Source organism: Euprymna scolopes, chromosome 21 (genome assembly GCF_053919585.1).
Source record: "Euprymna scolopes isolate OS-2025 chromosome 21, ASM5391958v1, whole genome shotgun sequence".
Taxonomy (NCBI): Eukaryota; Metazoa; Mollusca; class Cephalopoda; order Sepiida; family Sepiolidae; genus Euprymna; species Euprymna scolopes.
The window spans coordinates 38,469,734-38,490,620 of NC_136502.1; the positions used below are offsets into that span (position 1 = coordinate 38,469,734).

General features: G+C 36.1%; 1 protein-coding gene across 3 annotated transcripts in view; it reads right to left on the minus strand.

The window, feature by feature from the left end:
• Nucleotides 1-20,887, minus strand: part of LOC145242127 (synaptic vesicular amine transporter-like) — an 802,797-nt gene that overhangs the window by 537,899 nt on the left and 244,011 nt on the right. For all 3 annotated transcript variants that reach the window (XM_080105051.1, XM_080105049.1, XM_080105050.1), the window contains exon 2: nucleotides 10,252-10,299. The gene's annotated coding sequence lies outside the window, so the exon portion shown is untranslated. The remainder of the gene's footprint in view (nucleotides 1-10,251; nucleotides 10,300-20,887) is intronic.

Sequence of the window (20,887 nt, forward strand, 5' to 3'; positions counted from 1 at the left end):
TACAATTAATAGAAATAATAATAATTCAGAAAGGCAGCCACAAATCCCGGGTAGTAATAGAAATACAATTTTTGTTAAAATTTTGTTCACCCTTAAACAAGGATTATTGCCACTAAGACACGAGGGCCTACGATTTGGAACGATGTTTAACAGGCGGTGCGGGGAGTCAAGTAGCGAAATCTTTGTTTACATTACATTTAAACTTTTGCATCTTAGTACAGTCAGTGAATCAGAAAACGAGGAGGTAAGTCTAGCAGTCCGAGGATAAAAAAACTATTAGAATAGATGGCATTCCAGCATTTAGTGACCTCTACAGTGAAGAGGTGGGATTGTGCTGCTTGTCGAGTTTGTCAGGTAGAGAGGGTACAAGCACAACGATTTCATCAGAGTACATTATATTAAAGTACGTGTAAAGCAGACACAGGGACGCAACACTGCGGCGATGGAACAGGGGTTGGAATTTAGTAGATAATGCGAGACTTATTAAATTGACGACTCTTTTTTGGACCCTACCTGAAGAGAAGAAGGTGGTGCTAGATGTATTAGTCCATATGTGGCAACAATACTCCATGTGTGGATGAATTATGGGTTTGTAGCGATACAGGATACTCTCAGGTGTGAGTAATTTTCTAGCACAGTAGACGTACTCAATCTTCTTTGCAGCAGCCTTAGCAATGTCCTCAATGTATGTTACTTATAGTATGATTTCGGCTTCAGGCAGACAAATACCTAATTCCTACGAGAAATATATATTAAAGAGTGGATTGATAAAATTATCGCCCTAGAAAAGACATGATTCCATTTCCATTTAATGAAAATTATTTTTTCTTTTTTGTTGTAGCCCATTTGTTGTAGCCCATCTACTAGGTAACCAGTTGTGTACAAGTTCCAAGAGCAATAGGAGCCTTCTATCATGTCTGAAAGTGATACAATGTTCAACGAGTTAGATCGTAGATGCGCCACTGTACATCTCATGCTCTCTACCGACCCAATTTATGATAACAAGGCCATTGTCAGCACTCTCAAAATGCACCGCTTGATTGCCACGGATGACAGGAACGTGTACAGGGTGATGTACACAAAGTTTCCGGCCACAGTTATTGTCTTCGGTGTGGTTTCAAATTAAGGTAACATCACGCCACCTCACATCTTTGAAGCCTGCTTGAAATTCAACACCAAAGTGTACCTGGATGTTATGAAGAGTGTGGTGATCCTCTGATGCAATCAGGTGACCGTTGGTAGACCCTGTGTGTAGCAGCATGGCTCGGCGCCGGCTCACAAGTCCAAAGAGACCCTAAATTAGCTTATGGAGTATTACGACTTTGTACCCTTTACTAGCCCTCCTCCTCCGACCTGAAACCATTGGACTACTTCGTTTGGTCATAAGTTGAGAACATCACCAACATGACCTCCCACAACATCCCAGCCAGCCTGATCACCGCCATCCACCGAGTATTCACCGAGCTCCCGCCAGTGCGTGTGGAAAATGCATGCTTCCAGTTCTGAACCCGTATCGAGGCGGTGATTGAGGCTGAAGGCGGCTACATTGAATAAATGTCAGCTCTACTACATAATAAAATTATCTGAATTGATTTTTTCAATAAACGTTTTAAAATAAAGCTGTAGTGTTGTTTTCTTTCGGGTGACAACTTTACCGTTTCGTCCTGTAGAATAAGCTTTACCCAACTTTTGTTCATGTCATCTAAAAATGTTTTCGGTTTCTTTGCTTGTATAAAATCAGAAAACAATATAGTGAATACTTTCCAACTTCTTTTATATCAAAAACGACCAATAACAAAAAGAAAAAATACGGATGGGAATGTGGAAAAAAAACAAAAAAACTTTTCGATTAGAATTCGCACAGACTTCGTTTTGTTTAGAATCTTCTTCGCGGTATTCTAACTTATTCAGAGATTTGAATTGTCTTTTGAATCTATGGTGTTGTTTGAGAGGTGAGCGGAAGCGGAAGTGGGGGCAGCGGCGCCGCGGCCATATTGGCTGAAATGAAGTCAGCTGCGTCTGTTAGATGAGTTGATGGAGTCAAATTCTTCGATCTAATCGACCGGCAAACTCGTCTCTTTTATTCTTCACTTACACTGAGGAATTGCCATTCGCCGGAGTCGTTGGATTCTTTCTTCATTTGTCTCACCCCTTTATTTAATTCGATGGCCACCTGGCGATGACATCTCTAAGCTGCGTGTAAGTTACCGGAAGAGGGTCGGGCAACGGAACGACCAACACGGAACAAAACGGCTAAAGAGCGCTACTACACTTATTACAAATTATGAGATGACAATGCGAAATGTCATCGAATTTTTTGATTTTTTTTTACCTGCTCTTCTCGACAAAAAATAAAAGAAACAGAATTCCATTTAAAATACGCAGCTATTTTCTCTTTTCCTGTCTTTTTTCGTTGTCGATGTTAGAAACACTTCTGAACTTTGCAGTACACAATTATTCCATATATTTACGGTAGTAATCTAAATAACAAAAGGGAAATAACAAAAGAGAAAAAGGATAACAACGTCAAAAATAAAAAAAGAATTTTTATTTATCGCGGACTGTTATCCTCATCTTTTTCTTACTAGTTTCATGACGTTTCGGCCAACTATTCCTCTGGCCTTCGTCAGGTGGTAACCGCGACGGGATAGGAACTCTGAATCTCCTGACTGCATCCACTGCAATTATTGCCTTCCGTAGTTGTTGTCGTCAGGAGATTCAGACCACCTGACGAAGGCCAGAGGAATAGTAGGCCGAAACGTCGTGAAACAACTAAAAAAAGGATGAGGATAGCAGTCCGCAATAAATAAAAATTAATAAATAATACTCATCTCAATTTTGAATCCCAATTAAATTATAAAAAAAAGACATGTTTATTAAAACCAAAGACGTTGTGTGAGTATGAACTACTGACGTTTGTTCGTTTTACACGTTAGTTGGTTAGGGTTAGGTGGTTGTTTTTATTTGACGGCATATCAATACAGTGAATAAAATACTTAAGATTGAAGGTTCAACCCTCAGTGCGAGTTACAATAAAATATAATTGCGAATTACTTAGAACTTCTACCCAATTATGGTTGTCGGAACGAGAGCATGCTACCCCTTGTGGATTAAATAAAGGGTTCTGTTCGAAATTCCGTGTAGATTCCAGAGATCAACAACATACGCCAGCGGTAGGTCGGTCGGTCGGTTGGTTGCTTAGTTGTTTTTGTTTTACGACATATCAGCCCATTTCAGGTTATTTAATGCCGAATCCAGTTATTTTGATGAAAAGTTTTTTAATAGAATATATTTGTTGTTTTCAAGTCAGTTTCTATTCAACCCATAGTTGAGACCCTAACAGGTACTACCACTCCGGGTCAGAGTGGACCTAGGAGCAATGGCAATTAAAGGGTGACTCCACACTCCCCAAAGCCCGCAAGCTGGGGCCTCACCACTGGATATAGTTTAAGGTCATATCCAGGACCGCGGTAGGTCGGAGATTATGTCGACCGAAACGTTGTGAAAATAACACTCAAGATGAGAATCGTAGTCTGAATAATCCAAATAATACGAATTATCAAATTTCATCTATAAAAAATTTTAGGTAACATAAAACCTCATATGGGATTTTGATGATATTCATTTTTTTCTTTTGCAAGATTCTCAGCCTTGATTAATATTGATCTTGGTACATTGCAACAAACTTACAGAATTAATCTGCTGAAAAATTGAGCTAGAATTGACGGATACCAGCATTGAAGCAGTCATCCCGAATATTCAAATTCAGATAGGTTACCGCGAAAACTCGTATTTACAAACCTAACCGTCCTCATCTGAATATCATACATTTTTCTTGTGCATGTCCATTTTTATTTCTTGTCAAGTAAAACTGCTTAATTTCCTGAATTCTTGGATTTTCTTTCGGGTATAAAACAATCCCTACCTTTTGCTCTTTAATATGATGCTGCTATTTGATGAAGAAAAGTGAGTCTATTTAAAAAAACAAAAAAAAAAAACAGTGTACGTCACTAGAATGTAAAAAGTAGACCTTGGGTTAACTTTCGGCAGTTTGGATCGACTAGCGAGGAAGTGCAAACTGTGCTCAATCGAGTACAAACTGTTTGCTCGCGGATTAGGACTGTGCACCATTTTCTTCAAAACCATAGCGCTCGCTAATTTACCAGTGTACCCGGCAGTTGATCACACTGAACGGAATTTTCCTAGAAAATGTGAGCTCCTTTGTCTATCTTGGCTCTTCTATCACGACGACTGGACAGACGGTGACTGAGATTGAACGGCGAATAGGTGCAGCACGGTCCACTTTCTTACGTCGCAATAGGTTTCTGTGGGCCTGGAAATACACTTGGATACGAAGGGACACATCTATCAAGCGATGATAAGGACCATTCTTCTCTATGATTGTAAAATGTTTGTTATGAGAGCGGCGGATTGACACAAATTGGAAGTCTCCGACAACGACCATCTTCACAGCATTCTGTGTTGCTGCCGTGGGGATCGTGTTTCGTTTTCTACTCTCTGCCGAAGACTATACCTACGCCCGCCCCCACTCCGCCGTCCGTCCTTCTTCAATGACGTCTCGATTGATTTGAATATACAGTTCATCAATCAGAATGAGAGCTAATTCGCAAGCTATCTATTACTCTTTTTTTCCAGATTCCCAACCTTGATTAATATCGACCTGAGTGCTTTACAGCAAGCCTACGGAATTGATCTGTAGAAGAATTGAGCTAGAATTGACGGATCCCAGCATTGAAGAAGTCATCCCGAATATTCAAATTTGGAATAGGTTCCGGCGAAAACACGTTTTTGCAAACCGCCTCTGCCTGACTAACGCAAACGTATCGGATGAAAGCTGAAAACCTGCGCGGCGACAGTTAAGAACGATTTGGCGATACTATCGGGCCCACAAGTAGTTAATCTCTGGCAATGGAATCGAGAATGGTTAACTATGTTCTGCTATTTGGCCCAAGATGGACGAAACTGGACTGCAATGGTTCAAGATGTAGTTCATGCTCACGAAGAAGCCGGGCAATCTGACCAGTATGATAGCCGCTACAAGTATTAGGTTGGTGCAAAAATAATATCGTTTTTATATATACAGTTGAACGTCAAAAAACATTTTTGCATAACCTAATATTACGTGATGCATAAAATGGAATGGTAGACGTTACGCATGACTCAATAAGTCTCGGGCCTAATAATATAAAACCACAACTTTTCAGACAAATACATCAACATAGTCTGCGTCTGACGTGATGCACTGATTCTAACGTTTCTCCAACAATTCAATACCTTTTTGTATATTGATTTCTCTTTCCCCTCAAACTACCCTGCAGTTTCCGATTCCACTATTTCACATGAGACAAATCTCCATGGAGCGACTTTTTAAAGCGTAAAGATCCAGTAGTCGCTTGGGAGAGGGGGCAGATCTGAAGCATACGTTGGATGCGGAATTAATTCGAAGTGCAATTAAAAAAGTTTGCCATTAATACGATCGACTTCTGACACGGTGCGATCGTCTTGATGAAAGAACATTTTTTTCTTCGTAATTTGCAGCCGTTTATTAGCAATTTATTTCTTCAAACTAACCAATAACTCTATATAATATTAACTGCTGATGGTTCTTCCTTTATTAATATAATCAATGAACAAAATACCGTGCGAACCACAACATGCCGAGGTCAAAACCTTGCCTGCTTATATTTGCACTTCTGATCACTAATGGACGGCTTTCATTTGCTGCTGTCCACTTAGTTGACTGCCGGGGAGAAGTAGTGAATCCATGTTTAATCTATTTTAACTTATTAACGCAAGAACATTTTTTGCTGCGATTTTTTTTACAAAGGATTCACCACTTATCAAGGCCTGGATACCACTCAAGAATAAGAGTTAATGTGTGTACTATAGTCAATGGGAAAATTTCGTAGTGATCGTTAGTAGTGGGAATTTGGTAAATTAGATTACTTAAGGGGATGGCTCATCAAGAACTTGTTCATGATGGACTTGAAGACGACCATATTGTAGTTAGATGGAAAGCAGAAAAAATGGAAGAGAGTTCCACAGGTGGGCAGTTCTAAGAAAGAAGCTTTGTTCATGGAATCTACGTTTAGGTTTAGGCACAGATAAAGAATGGAGGAAATTATTGATTGTGGTTTCAACTAGACGAGTGTTTTCCGTGAAAGTCAGGAAAGGGGGGACCATAGATTGGAGCTCAGACGAGCACTTGCCATGGAAATAACGATAAAGCAAAGACAGGCTCGCAACGTCTCTTCTGTGGGAAAGAGGTTGCAGGGAAAAGAAAAGGGCATCCCCACTAGGCTACGAAGTCTAACAATTCTCTTGATCGTCGATACGTTGTTGTTTTTGATCGACTGTGAGTAAACCCGACACCCACTTCGAACGCAGCTTTCTCATTGACAAATGCCCTTGCGAAATTGCAAACACATTGCCCTCTTAGATCTACAATACTTCTGATGTCCGACGCAGCTTTAATTTACAATCTGGCAAAACGAGTTCGAAAAGTTTTTACGAGACAGCTGCCGAATTCGAAATCGAAAATAATCTATATACCTATAAAAGTGAGAATGTATGTGCGTGAGGAAACTTCTTAACCTATATACTCAACAGACTTTTTATCTACAGGCTTGAAATTTGGTATATAGCATATTCAGTGATGTGGAAAACTTTTTAATCGGTTTTCATCCGAACAAAAAAAAAAAATAATAATAAACGGCTACTAAGGGTTAAAATTGAAAAAGTGGAACGTGAAATGATCAGATATTCATCTGTTTGCTAACTGTTACACGAACGCGCATGCGTGAATGGTTCACATAACAAATTACTTATGTAATGTTAGGTTTGAAAAGATGTCGTAAAATATCGTGTCAAGCTTGTCTAATAGTTATCGTACTTGACTCACTGTCTTTAGGTTTCGACTTTGATCTCAATCCGAGCATTTTACTTCTTTTTTTTTTTTTTTTTTTTACTTACAAGAAGTAAACTGTTTAGAAATGCACATGTTCCAGTTTCTGTATGAGTTAAAATATAATATTTATGCATATTTTATGGCCGGACTGCCTGCTAGTAGTATCAATAACACGTAAAAAAATATTTTCAAGTGTGATTTAGCGATAACAGGACCTTTTCTTTATATATCAGAATAAGTAAAAAAATCTATATATAGGGAGTATATATTGAGAAAAAAAGGAGGAATAAATGAATAGGTATGTAATATATTGAAGTTTGATTAACGGTGATTTCTAACTCGTCTAAACTATTAACTGCCAAATGACCGATTTGCCTAGAAAGGTTAGCGAGTACATGCAAACATGAAGACGTGTTTAAAACTAGGATGTGAGCAGGTACTAGTGAGGGCGGGGTGATATTAGGCAGACAAATTATTATGGGATCGCAGAAAATGGCAAGAGAAATCTCGTTTTTTTCCTTCGCATCGATGTTCATCGGAATCAAATATCAGCTTTTCAAAAGTATTGGTTCGTTTTATTTACTATTTACAGGGTGGAACGATAAAATTGTCGCCATAGAAAAGACGATATGATTCCATTTCTGTTTGATGAAAACCGTTTTTTTTTTGTTTTTTTTTTTAATCTTGTAAACCATCTACTAGTTGGCCAGTTGTGTAAAAGTCCCAAGAGCAAAAGAAGCCTTCTATCATGTGTAAAAGTGACACAATGTTCAACAAGCGAAATCGGAGATGCGCTGCTGTACAACTCAAAATTATGACAACAGGACCATTGCCAGCACCATCAAAATGCAAATACGGACGGTTCAATACATCGGACGACTCTTTTAGGGAGAGAGCGGAAGGCCAAAGCCGAGGACACCATCAGAAGGATCCAGATCACGCAGTTCATCAGACAATCATTGATGAAACTCCCCAGCGGAATATTCGGTAAACTGCCAGAGATTTAAGCGTCTCACACACAACTGTGAATGTAAGCGCAAAAGGGGACTTTAAGTGCAGGTCCTGAAGGCGTAAGACAAGCCAGATCTTGACTGAAACTCAGGCTAATCAAGTCCGTCAAATTGCCCAACAAACTGAAGCATTCCAAGAAGCTACACATTTTTTTTTTCAGGCGAAAAGAACTTCTGCCAGGACCAGGTGCACAACAGCCAGAACCATCGCTGGATTGTCACGAATAACAGGGACGTACCCAAAGTGATGAAAACAAAGTTTACGGCCACGGTTAAGGTCTTTGGTTTGGTTTCAAGTGAGGGTCACATCATGCCACCTCACATCTTCGAAGTTGGCTTGTAAATAAACACCAAAGTGTACCTGGATGTACTTAAGAGTGTGGTGATCGCCTGGTGCAATCAGTAGCCGCTGGTAGATCCTGGTGTGGCAGCAGGACTCGGCGCCAACCCACCAATTCACAGAAACTCAGGTTTGGCTTCAGAAGGAGTGTTACGACTCTATGCCCTTCTCTCACTTCCCCCTCCTCCACTGACTTGAACTCGCTGGACTACTTCGTTTGATTGAGAACATCACCAACATGACCTCCTACAACACCAAAGCCAGACTGATCGTCGCCATCCGCCAAATATTCGCCGAGCTCTCGCCAGCGCTTGTCGAAAAGGCATGCTCCCAATTCTGGACCCCTATCAAGACGGTGATTGAGGCTGAAGGCGGTTACATTGAATAGCTATCAGCTCTACTACATAATCAAGTTACCTGAATTGACGTTTAAAAAAATTTTTTAAATAAAGCTGTAGTGTTTTTTCTTTTGGGCGACAATTTTATCGTTCCACGCCGAATTTACTAATATTTTTTAAATGCGTTTAATTTCAGCTTTCCAATGGTTTTATCCCCGTCCAACCAATCGCCACCAACGGCTCACACACATATTTCCGTCTTTTAATATAAAAGACGAATCATAAGAGGAAACGAATAGAAAGGGGAATTGTAGACGTCAGAGTGAAAAGGAAAGAGTATATCAGAACCCAGACTATCGGGAGAATGATCAAGTTTCAATCTCAGCCTGAAGCACTTGAATCTCTAGCTAGACTGGAGAGCTGTGATACAGCAATACAATATATCTCACGATTATATATGTATCGCGGTTAAAGTTGGCCGTGTGGTTTGTTTCTTTGCTAATGGAGTCAGAGATAATTATAGTTGTAATTTTATATATATATATATATATATATATATGTGTGTGTGTGTATATATATATATATGTGTGTGTGTGTATATATATATATATAGGTCTGATGATGCGGTATGCACATGTGTAGCCAATAATGTTTGTATAAATAAATATATTATAATCACGCTCTGATTATCGGCCACTTTTCGATAAACACATGAGTTTTAGTGGATTAATAGCTAGTAGACTACAGCTATACAACCATTATATATATCGCCAACCTTTTGTGACATGAAATCACCAGCTGCCATTAGAGATAATGCAACGCTCTTCATAAAAAGGGGGAACTTTTTGCTGATATTGTTTATATATTTTTTTACACAGGCATCACCACATTATCAAGGCCAAGAGGCCACTCAAGGATAAGGGTTAAAGAGTGTACAGTAGAAATTGGACAATATAGTAATCGATAGTAATGAAAATTCGGTAAATTTGATAACGTATATGGAACGGCTCATCAAGAACTTATTTACGTTAGACTTGAACACAACCATAACATACCAGCCGGAAAGCAGGAAAACCGAAGACAATTCCACAGGCGTGCAGTTCTAAGAAAGAAGCTTTGTTCATGGAATCTACGTTTAGGTTTAGACACAGATAAAGAGTGGGGGGACTTATTGATAGTGTTTTCAGCTAGACGAGTGTTTCTTGTGAAAGTTTGGCGAGGGGGGACCATAGACTGAAGCTCAGTCGAACACTTTCCATGAAAATAACGATACATCAGAGACAAACTCGCAACGTCTCTTCTGTGAGATAGAGGTTGCAGGGAAGAGAAAAGGACATCTCCTACGAGGCTATAGTAAGATTTTCCCTGCTTCGTTCGTATCGATGGCGCAGTGGATATGAGCAAAAACTGTTGGTGGAAGTGATTTAATTTCAATCTCAGTCCGTAACACTCGTGCTTTAAGCTACAGCCAAGCGAAATGGTTATAAATTACTAATATAAATCCGATATAGCGAGGTGTTGTTAGTAAAAATATGCAGAGTACACAATTACCGAAGCAAAAGACTAATTAATTAGAGACATGAGTTCACATAACATAACAATATTTTAAAAGAGAAATAATTCAAATAGAAATACCTCATATCAGCAGCATTTTCAAGTAGTTTAAAGAAAATAGTCCGAAATCTGCAAAAAATAAAAAAATATTTATATAAATAGTGTGTTGCCAAATTTCATGAGGATTATATTAGAAATATTTTAAATAATTTTAATAGCAAAAGTCATATTGTATCAATATAGCAAACTTAATCAAGTTCAGAAATATAAGTCTTAAACACTTATTAGATAACTATACAAAAATTAAATCATTATGAATGCTCATAAACAAAGTATACGCAAATATATTCATAAATATAACAGTCCTAAACATGCTAATAAATATAACAAACCTAAACGCCTTAGTAAATATAAACGTCCCAAACGGATAAACAAATATAAACACCTGAATATAAACGATCTAAATGCCTTAATATATATATATATATATAAACGATCTTAACACCTTAATAAATATAAATGACTTTAACGCCTTAATAAACATAAACGACTTTAACGCCTTAATAAATATAAACGAACTTAACGCCTTAATAAATATAAACGACCTTAACGCCTTAATAAATATGACATAAACGAATTAACCGCCTTAATTAATATAAGTTTTAAATATCTTCATCAATATCAGTCTTAAACATATTTATAAATATAACACTCATAAACATGCTCATAAGTACAACAGATCTAAACATGTTCATAAACTTAAGTCCTAAATATTAATAATATAACAGTCCTAAAGATGTTAATACATATGATAAACATGTCCATAATTTAAATATAATAGATGCAAACATGTTCATACATATAATAGATGCAAACATGTTCATAAATATAACAGATCCAAACATGTTCATAAATATAACAGATCCAAACATGTTCATAAATATAACAGATCCAAACATGTTCATAAATATAACAGATCCAAACATGTTCATAAATATAACAGATCCAAACCTGTTCATAAATATAACAGATCCAAACATGTTCATAAATATAACAGATACAAACATGTTCATAAATATAACAGATACAAACATGTTTGTAAATATAATAGATACAAACATGTTTGTAAATATAATAGATACAAACATGTTTGTAAATATAATAGTTCTAAATTTCTTTAGTCCTATACATCTACATAAATAATAGTCCTTAACATATTAATAAATATAAGCCCCAAACATATTCAAATATAAATATAACAGACATAAATCTCATCATAAATATAATCCCTAAACATTGAGGAACGATACTGGTCCCCATTGGGAGGTTGAAATCCCCTAAAACTCTGAGTAAGACTGGGTAAATATGCTGAGATTGTCCGTTAAACGTTAATTGAATCCCGGACAGCGGCGGGTGACCTGTAAAAAGGGGCGAGTTATTGTATTGGATAAAATATAGACAGATATTTTTTATTGCTTAAAACAATGACAAGAAATGCCAGAATAATGTAGAAACGAGATCATATACTTGTTGTCCCGAGGAACGCTCAGACGTTCTGGGCCCCTGAGTTTTAGGGTCGTGTGAAAAGGATTTCATTTTTTGGTCCCAAATTTTCGAAACGGCGGACGATTTGTGGAAGTGCACACACGCAAATATATCTGAGGGTTCCCCAGAGATGTGGCTGGCTATGGTTGCTCCAGCAGATCGTCAGAACCACCTTGTCACCTTAGTGTAAAAACGCATACCTGGGCTGAATTAGACAGATTGAAGCCAAATTTCAAGAAAGACACACGCTCTCCGAACGCCCCAGACCGCCATCCAGTGAACGAAGAATAAGACATTTTGAGAACCTGGACCTTTTGGTGAACTGAACGATGTACATATGTAAAAACCTGTAACTTTTGTGAATTTAACTTTTTCGCAGTTAGAAATTCTGAGTTTGTCTGTCTTTTTTTTCCGGCGCGCATGCGAAGCTTATTTTTGCTTTTCAGCAGAAATCAACACAGAACTGAGACCCTGAGTATTTTATGTGAATATCTCCCGGTAGAGATGATCACGGGACACAGTTTCCGATGAGGTTAGAAGTCAGTTGTTGACTTGAGCGGGAGACCTGTCACAAATAAATATAACAGTCCTAAACATGTTCATAAATATAACAGTCCTAAACATGTTCATAAATATAACAGTCCTAAACATGTTTATCAATTTAACAGTCCTAAACATGTTCATCAATTTAACAGTCCTAAACATGTTCATCAATTTAACAGTCCTAAACATGTTCATCAATTTAACAGTCCTAAACATGTTCATCAATTTAACAGTCCTAAACATGTTCATAAATATAACAGTCCTAAACATGTTCATCAATATAACAGCCCTAAACATGTTCATAAATATAACAGTCCTAAACATGTTCATGAATATAACAGTCCTAAACATGTTCATGAATATAACAGTCCTAAACATGTTCATAAATATAACAGTCTTAAACATGTTAAAAAATATAACCGCCCTAAACATGTTAAAAAATATAACTGTCCTAAACATGTTCATAAATGTAACAGTCCTGAACATGTTCATGAATATAGTAGTCCTAAACATGTTCATGAATAGAACATAGATAAAGATCTTTATAAATGTAGCAGTCCTATACATCTGTATAAATACTAGTCCTAAATATATTCATAAATAAAAATAACACAAATAATACATGATCTTAGACATTTTATTGGATTTTATAGCCAACAAGCTGAAAAATGTAAAGACTTTATCCAACAATAATACATAATAAATATTCCCAAGTTGTGAGAGGACGATGGTCCGAAACAGGTAAATATACAGCAACTAGAACTCATGTCCAATTTTTACGCAAAAACTTCATATATAAAATATTAACTTGTGTGTTTCCTATAGAAAGGAAGGTTACATATCCACATAAAACTGCATTCATCTGTAAAACTTTTCTGTGAAAGACAATGGAAGAGGTCTCGAATCTCTAATGTCTCCTAAGAGACTTGTGGGGGTAGAACTCCTATTAAAATTTCAACTATATTATACTTTGATGAAATTTAAATAATATCGTATAATTTCCACTGAATAAAATGGAAGCAGTCCCGAATCTATAAATGCTCCACTCGTTCTAAGAGAGTTATGAAGTCAGAACCCGCTTCTAAATTGTCGATATATTTTATTGTGATGAAGTGGAAATAACATGTATAGAATCTCTGGAGAAAACAATAGAAGTGGTCTTGTATCTCAAAGACTCCCCTCCCAAAAGTAATGCCTCCTATTTATTATTTCTTCCGAATGAATCAGTGGGGATGGTAAATTGCATTGTTATGATGGTTGAACTCATGCATTGACAACTTGAAAGTTTCATCTCTTTGTTGCAGATATTGACGGTGTGAAACGCTAAGAAAGCTACCAGTCATAGGGTGGAAAATGAGTAAGGGGGTCGTGCTTCAGAATTCCTGGCAAAAGGTGCACTGAAAATTGTGGTAACTATGTAGAAAAATAAGTTATGGAGCACAAAAGGTCGCTCGTTTTAATGATATCACTCCCGTCTTTGTAGCTCTTCAACATTTTGAGGTAAAAAATAGGAGGCTTTACTTTTGGAACTACCCTCGTATGACAAAGCATGCTCCGAACGCCCATGCACAGACTTTGGTTGATCGTTGAAAAAAAACGTGCTCTGAGAATGGTGGTGACTATGTAGAAAAATAAACACAAGAAAGTCTATTAACTTACAAATCAAGCAAACCGCAGCGAAATCCGACTACGCAATGAACCTACTTCGTCTCGAACAAAGGTTGTGGCAATCCAACCAACGAGAACCCAAGCCGACATCCCACAAGTAGGAATTTTTATTTATATACTAGCAGTTCAGCCCGGCTTTGCTCGGGCCCTATGTACTGTTCATAACTTGTCCTATGTGTGAATACACTTTATGTAAGATTTCAAATGTTTGGATCAAAATTTGTCTAAGTAATTTCGTAGAGACCGCAGAGGTCAATTTTTTAAAAACTTTGACCCAAATTTTTACCCCTTAACATTTATTATTTTGGTCTCAAATCAAAGTAGAAAGTTTTACCTATGTCCAAGTTACCTACATCTAACATTTCAAGTCTTTAGACCTAATATTGGCGGAGGAATTTGGTAGAATTTGCAAAGGTCAACTCTTTCAACTTTGACCTCTTGACAGCCAAATGTTCGCCCAAAAACTGATTAAAATGCTTGCTGCATGTCTGAATACCAGTTATGCATAAATTTTAAATGTCTAGGCCTCAAATTGGCTGAGTAGTTTGCTAGACACCGCAAAGGTCAAATCTTTTGAACTTCGACCCCTTAGCAGCTCAGATTTTCGATCCAAACCGATTAAAAGGCTTGCCCTATCTCTGAATACCCTTTATGTAAAATTTCAAATGTTTAGACCAGAAATTGGCTGAGTAATTTGGTAGAGACCGCAGAGGTCAATTTTTTTTATTAACTTTGAACCCAATTTTGACCCCATAACATTTATTTTGGGGGGCTCAAATCAAACTAAACAGTTTCATCCATGTCCAAGTAACCTACATTTAAAATTTCAAGTGTTTAGACCCAAAATTGGCGGAGGAGTTTTGTAGAGTCTTCAAAGGTCAAATCGTTGAACTTTGACCACTTGATAACCAAATTTCTGGCCGAAAACTGATTAAAAAGATTTTCCCAAATCTCAACACTCCTTATGTCAAATCTCGAGTTTGTAGACCGAAAATTGACAGAGTTATTTGGTAGGGAAATGTACACAGACATTTTCACTTTTATAGATATATAGATTTATAGGAATTTAGTAGTAGTAGTAGTAGTGTATATATATATATATATATATATATATATATATATATATATATATACTTCACTTTAGGATAACTATATACATGATAAATAAAATATCTAAATTTGTTGTGTTGTTATATATTCCAAATTGTATTATATTACACGTAAAAGAATAAAATTTTGAAAATACATAACTGACATTTTTTCTGACTAATTGTAGCCTGAGAGGGTAAATAAGAAAGTCTCGGAATTAAATTAGAAAAAGTTATATTTCCAACAATATAGTGTACTACGAAATACACACACCACGACAGTCAGTACCTTTCAATATATTTGCATTTTTTTAAAGTGTTCATATCTTGTGTGTGGGTGAGTCCCCACAATACCCCCATCCCAAGCGTTTTTGCATCGCAAAAAAAAAAAAAAAAAAAACTTAATATTTTCTCCGCTTCGGGTCGATAAATTTTCTCTTTCTGCCAGACTATCGCTGTCGATTAGGGTGGGTTGAGTTCGACAGTCTTAAAACTGACGTCGATCGGATCTTCATCTACGGACAATATGTCGCTAGTGTCACCTGAATAACGTTTTTTCTTTTAACCTTGAGCTACGATGGTATTTTTTGCACACATTGCCTACGATGGGTGTGAATTTTTTTCACATCACATAAAATAAAATCTAGGGTCTTTGAAAAATATTTTTTCTATCAAAAAACTGTGGGAGTTGAACACTCTCAGCCTAACTCGATTATCGCCCTTTAACTCAGAAGAGCGACCTAGCTACGTCACTTCCTGTTTCTCATATTTCACCCTCTTTTCTGCTGAATGTTCAAACAGTCAACAAGTGACAAACACCGCTCCGGTGGGGGCCATGAGCCACCACCGTTCCTGACTAGCCAGTCAACCGCAAGTAACGTTACTCATCTCTCAATGAACTCTTATTCTCTCTATCACTTCCTATCACTGTATATTTATGCAAATAAATTGCATTTGTTTCGTTGATATATAACGGTATATTTTCGTCTTCATTATGCGACCTTTCGTCTTTTCAATTCCTCTAGCATTAAATAAATACAGTCACCATTATATACATGGGGTCGGGATCGTCTAACACACTGCAGATCGTCCTGTCCCCAAAAAACAATACAAACATGGGTTTCTTTCATTGATTAATGCAGTTAGGGCAATGAAGAATTCCATAGTCCTTGAAGACACCATTGTTGCAGCTGTTTATAATAGAAAGCTAGGTGTTAAAAAAGTTAACAGCCAGCGTAGCCTAAGAGTTAAACTAGTTTTGGTGGTGTTTATTATCATCTCGGATCTTCTATGACATACCCGATATCACCAATCTTTTATAAGTTAATTAAAAACCTACGTTTCTTTAGTAATATCATCGATTACTTTTTGAATGACGTTCTAATTCCATTGCACAAGTTCAGTTCATTTGGTGTTTTAAACTGAAATGTTAGAAGCATATTTAGTCGGATCGTCTTTGTATTTGTAAATTTTATTTGCAACTCGGGTTGGTTTTAGCTTTTTGTTTAACGCTTTAATCTTTTTTTTTTGCGTTCGTAAATACCTTCCTTTTGATGCAAATCTAACGTTCTTATGTTCCGTTTACTTTTAATTGTTGCTGTGTTATTTTTCGACGTTCTATCGAATTATATTTATTATTCTTTCCAAGGTATTACGTGATTTGCTGTATACAATTCATTTTCATTATTTTGGAGGGAGTACAAAACTTTATTATAGCTATTAAAAGAAAAGAAGACTGGGTATTTTGTATCGATGGTCAATAGAAAAAAAATAATTCTATGTTTTTGGTTGTTTTTCTATAGACAGTTTGATTCGTATTGTAAGTTTTCGTTTCTTGGACTTTCTTCAACTTTTCTAGTAAAAAAAATGTTGGCTGGTAAATTTTAAACTTTACCATTTTTCATCTAGTCCAGCCCAGATAAATGTTCGGAATTTTTCAGTACGGAAACTTACTTTTTTAATAGCACTGTTCAAATTTACTGGTAAAATAATTTTCCAGTAAAATTCATTTTAGCGCCAGTTACCGTGCAAGCTGACTTTTGTGCTTTCTGCAAAGTCGGTTTGTTAAGTTTCTTTAAGGTATGCAAATTTATAATTGAAAGATCAGCCACAGTTTTCAACTATAAATTAACTGTTTTGTTAAATATTTTGATGAATCTGTTTATGCGTTTGCTTCTATAATTTTTGTTAAATATTTTGATGAATCTATTTATGCGTTTGCTTCTATAATACGAACCTTTATGACCAAGCTTGCCGCAATTTTGACTAGTTCTCTTTTGAAAAGAGCAGAACTTTTCTTAATATAATTTTCCAAAGTCTTGAGGGCAATTCCTTCTGTTTTTGTATGATCTGCTCGTTTTCAAAATATGGGTTGCCATTTTCTTTTTCCTCTTTTTCAGAGGAGTATTATTTTATACTGAGAATGTGGTTGGACATTTTTAGAGGAGTAATGTTTGGATGTATACTTTACTTTCCTGACCTATGCTACGCTCTTCCTGTTACGGTTGCGATACCTCTATGTTTCTAGAATCACTTCTCAGGTTATAACTCTTTGGCAATCCTTCACAATTTTCTTTAGGGTGAGATTGGGTTCGTTTTTAATTTCGTTAGTATTCTTCGTCTAATGTTGGCATTCTTTGCCGACACTAGTCCTTCAGTAAAAATGAGACATTTGAAATCCTCTGCCGACAATTTTGCTAGTCTAAAGTCTTACACTGCTTGTTCACGGCCGATGCGAACAAGTTTTGACAAATTAAATTATTTCCACCTTTTGTGAAACAATAACGTATTGGAGCTGAAAGGTTCTGATCTTCACGAATTCTGCGAACTTCAAATCCGTGTTATTTTAGGTAGAAAGTCGTTTACGAATCAGCTGCGTTCCACAGTTTCCAACTTTCATAAAAGATGTCGAATTTTTTCGCATCATGTAAGTCTTCGTAATTGACGTTGAAAAGGCCATCGTATCTTCTAAAGTAAGCGTCGAACATTTTATCTTCATCTAGAACGTAGGTAAAGGCCTTCATGATGTTCCATATTGTGTTTTGTCAAAAACTCAGTGTCATTGTGTGGTTTATTAGTAAAACTTTTCAGAAGCAATCCTTCCATTTTTGTTGTTCTTCTTGTCGACGTGGGTCCATTTTCTTGTTAGATCACTCTTTCTTTAATTTTCTGTTGTTTTTCTTCAGCTTTCTGTTCTTGTATGATCTGTTGTTTCTGTAGTTCTTGTTGTAGTACCTGTTGTTTTCGTGGCTTTTCTTTTTGAAACTTGTGAATTATAATTTCCATTTTGTAGACTTTTTACTCACAGGAACGGAATTGGAGTACTCGAGAAAAACATTTTCTAATAGCTGCTGTAATATTAGTAATTGTAAAGTTTACGTGTTTTTTTTCTCTTATAGAAAAAACGTATTTGATTAAAGAAAATCTCATCGATTTATTCTCCTAGTTTTTTTTTTGAGAACGTTTTCCGATGTCCAACGAAAGAATTTTTTATTCTCTTTCACACTATTATTTAAAGGACGTATATAAGGTATTTTCGTAGCTTCAGTTGAAAGATGATCTTGTTCGTTTTTTCTAAAAGGAATAACCGGATCCGCTCATCAAACTCTGACCCCTGTGTATTGCGATCAAGGCCAACCCATCGTATTATGCTGGTTATTCTGAGTGACCAGAATAGCTATTGAACTTTTTAACAGACGGGGTCACACCGGGGACCCGCCATGTTATACTTGGGTGTTTCGTGATTCGTTGAATTCTTATACCTAAGAACATCATTCGGGGTCTTCGTTGTGTTAAAATAGCACATTAGATCACCCGAGTTTGCATTAAGATGAGATTTACAGCATCTGATATTCAAATGCGCTCACCCATCTAGGCACTGACAAAACTCTACGTTGCTTAACTTCAGTGATGGTATGAGAACCTATGTTTTCGGCGTGGTATTGTTAAGGATACCTGACGTTAATTAATCAGGTCGTTATGAAGCTAAACAATGTTATGTGCCCGCCATGTTGTTTGGATAATTATAATGGAAGATGCATTCCAATTATTTCAAATCGTTAATAAAAAAATTTCCAAGTATTTATTCATTTTTTTTGCAATCACAAATATCATAACCTTTAAGGAAACACGAAGATTCGATTCTCATTTTTGATTTACAATAAATAAATAAATGAAATGAATAAATGATTTTTTTTTAAATAAAGACCACAAATAATTTTTGAGGAATGCTATTTGTCATTGTTATCCGAAAAAATGAGGCATTAATTATTTTCAATTTGGCAAAATATCCGAATAATAATAATAATAATAATAATAATAATAATAATAATAATAATAATAATAATAATAATAATAATAAAAAATGTTATGTATGGGGTCGTTCCAAAAGTAATGCTTTTTATTTTTTATTCCACCCGAATGGATCAGAGGAGATTGCTAATTGCATTGTTATGTCAACTGAACTTATACGTTTATGACCTGAAAGTTTCATCTCTCTGCTGCAGATATTAGCGGTGTGACACTTTAAGAAAGCAACCCCTGTTCTGGACGTGCGTCAGAAGTTGAGATTCATCATTTTATTCCCGGCAAAAGTGCATTGAGATAGGCGGTGAGTATGTAGAGAAAAATAATTTCTGGGGCATAAAAGGTCGTTCGTTTTTGTGGTATCACTCCCGTCTTCGTATCTCTTCAAATTTTGGAGTTACAAAAAAAATAGAGAGTTTGGCTTTAGGAACGACCTTCGTGTACAGACACACACACACACACACATATATATATATATATATATATATATATATATATATATAGAGAGAGAGAGAGAGAGAGAGAGAGAGAGAGAGTTCTAGGCAGTTAAGCAACGATGAGTCTAACCAGTAGCAGGTGAGTAACAATTTGTAAGCATTGTACGTGCTCTCCGCTTATCTAGATATTGTTTTCAGTCGCTCTGGAATTTCTACTTGCGACTGGTATTTAACAGTGCCAACTCAGGAAAGGTGTGGTTAGAGATTGCGCAAGGCTTGCCGCAAAAATTCATGCTCGAGTTACAGCATCAGAGATATTTCGTTCATGGTATTTATCGAAATCGATAGACTGACATCACACACACACACGCACTATATATATATTATATATATATATATATATATATTAATGAAAACAAAGGCATGTAGCGTTTACCTGATATACACAATGGTAAACTTCAAACTAATATAAATAACTGTATTTATATATAGAAAATGTAATCCCAATAATGTTTGAAGCATAACGTAAATCGCGAATCTATGGTGTCACATACAAACTATAATTATCTTGCTAAGTTAATATTTTAAGCTCTATTTTTAAGAAACTCCAAACAGGTCACTTGATAGAACGTTCAACTGATATCTCAAGGCTTCGGTTTCGATTTGCAGTCATGGCATGCGCTTTATTTGTCAAGAAATTATTTACTATTTTGTAATATTTTCCATTTCTAAAAGTAGTTTTGATCTCTGATATTTTACAATGAGACAAGTCTGCAGAGTATTTGTTACTTTTACAAATTGTGATTGACGGAAAAAAATGTCTACACACACACACATATATATATATGAAACAGCCCTAAAATGTAGTGGATACAAACATGGCAAGAAATTTCTAGATCTTATTGAAAAACACTTTCCCACAAACAACCCCTAACACAAAATTCTCAATAAAAATACCTTAAAGTTTTCCTACAGCTGTTGCGAAAATTTAGAGATGATAATTAAAGCACATAACAAAATATTAAATAAAACCAATGTAAACAACAACAAAATAAACAATAAAAAAATTAGACACCTTGACAAAAATAAAACTAACACTAGCAGAAATAATATAATAATAATAATAATAAT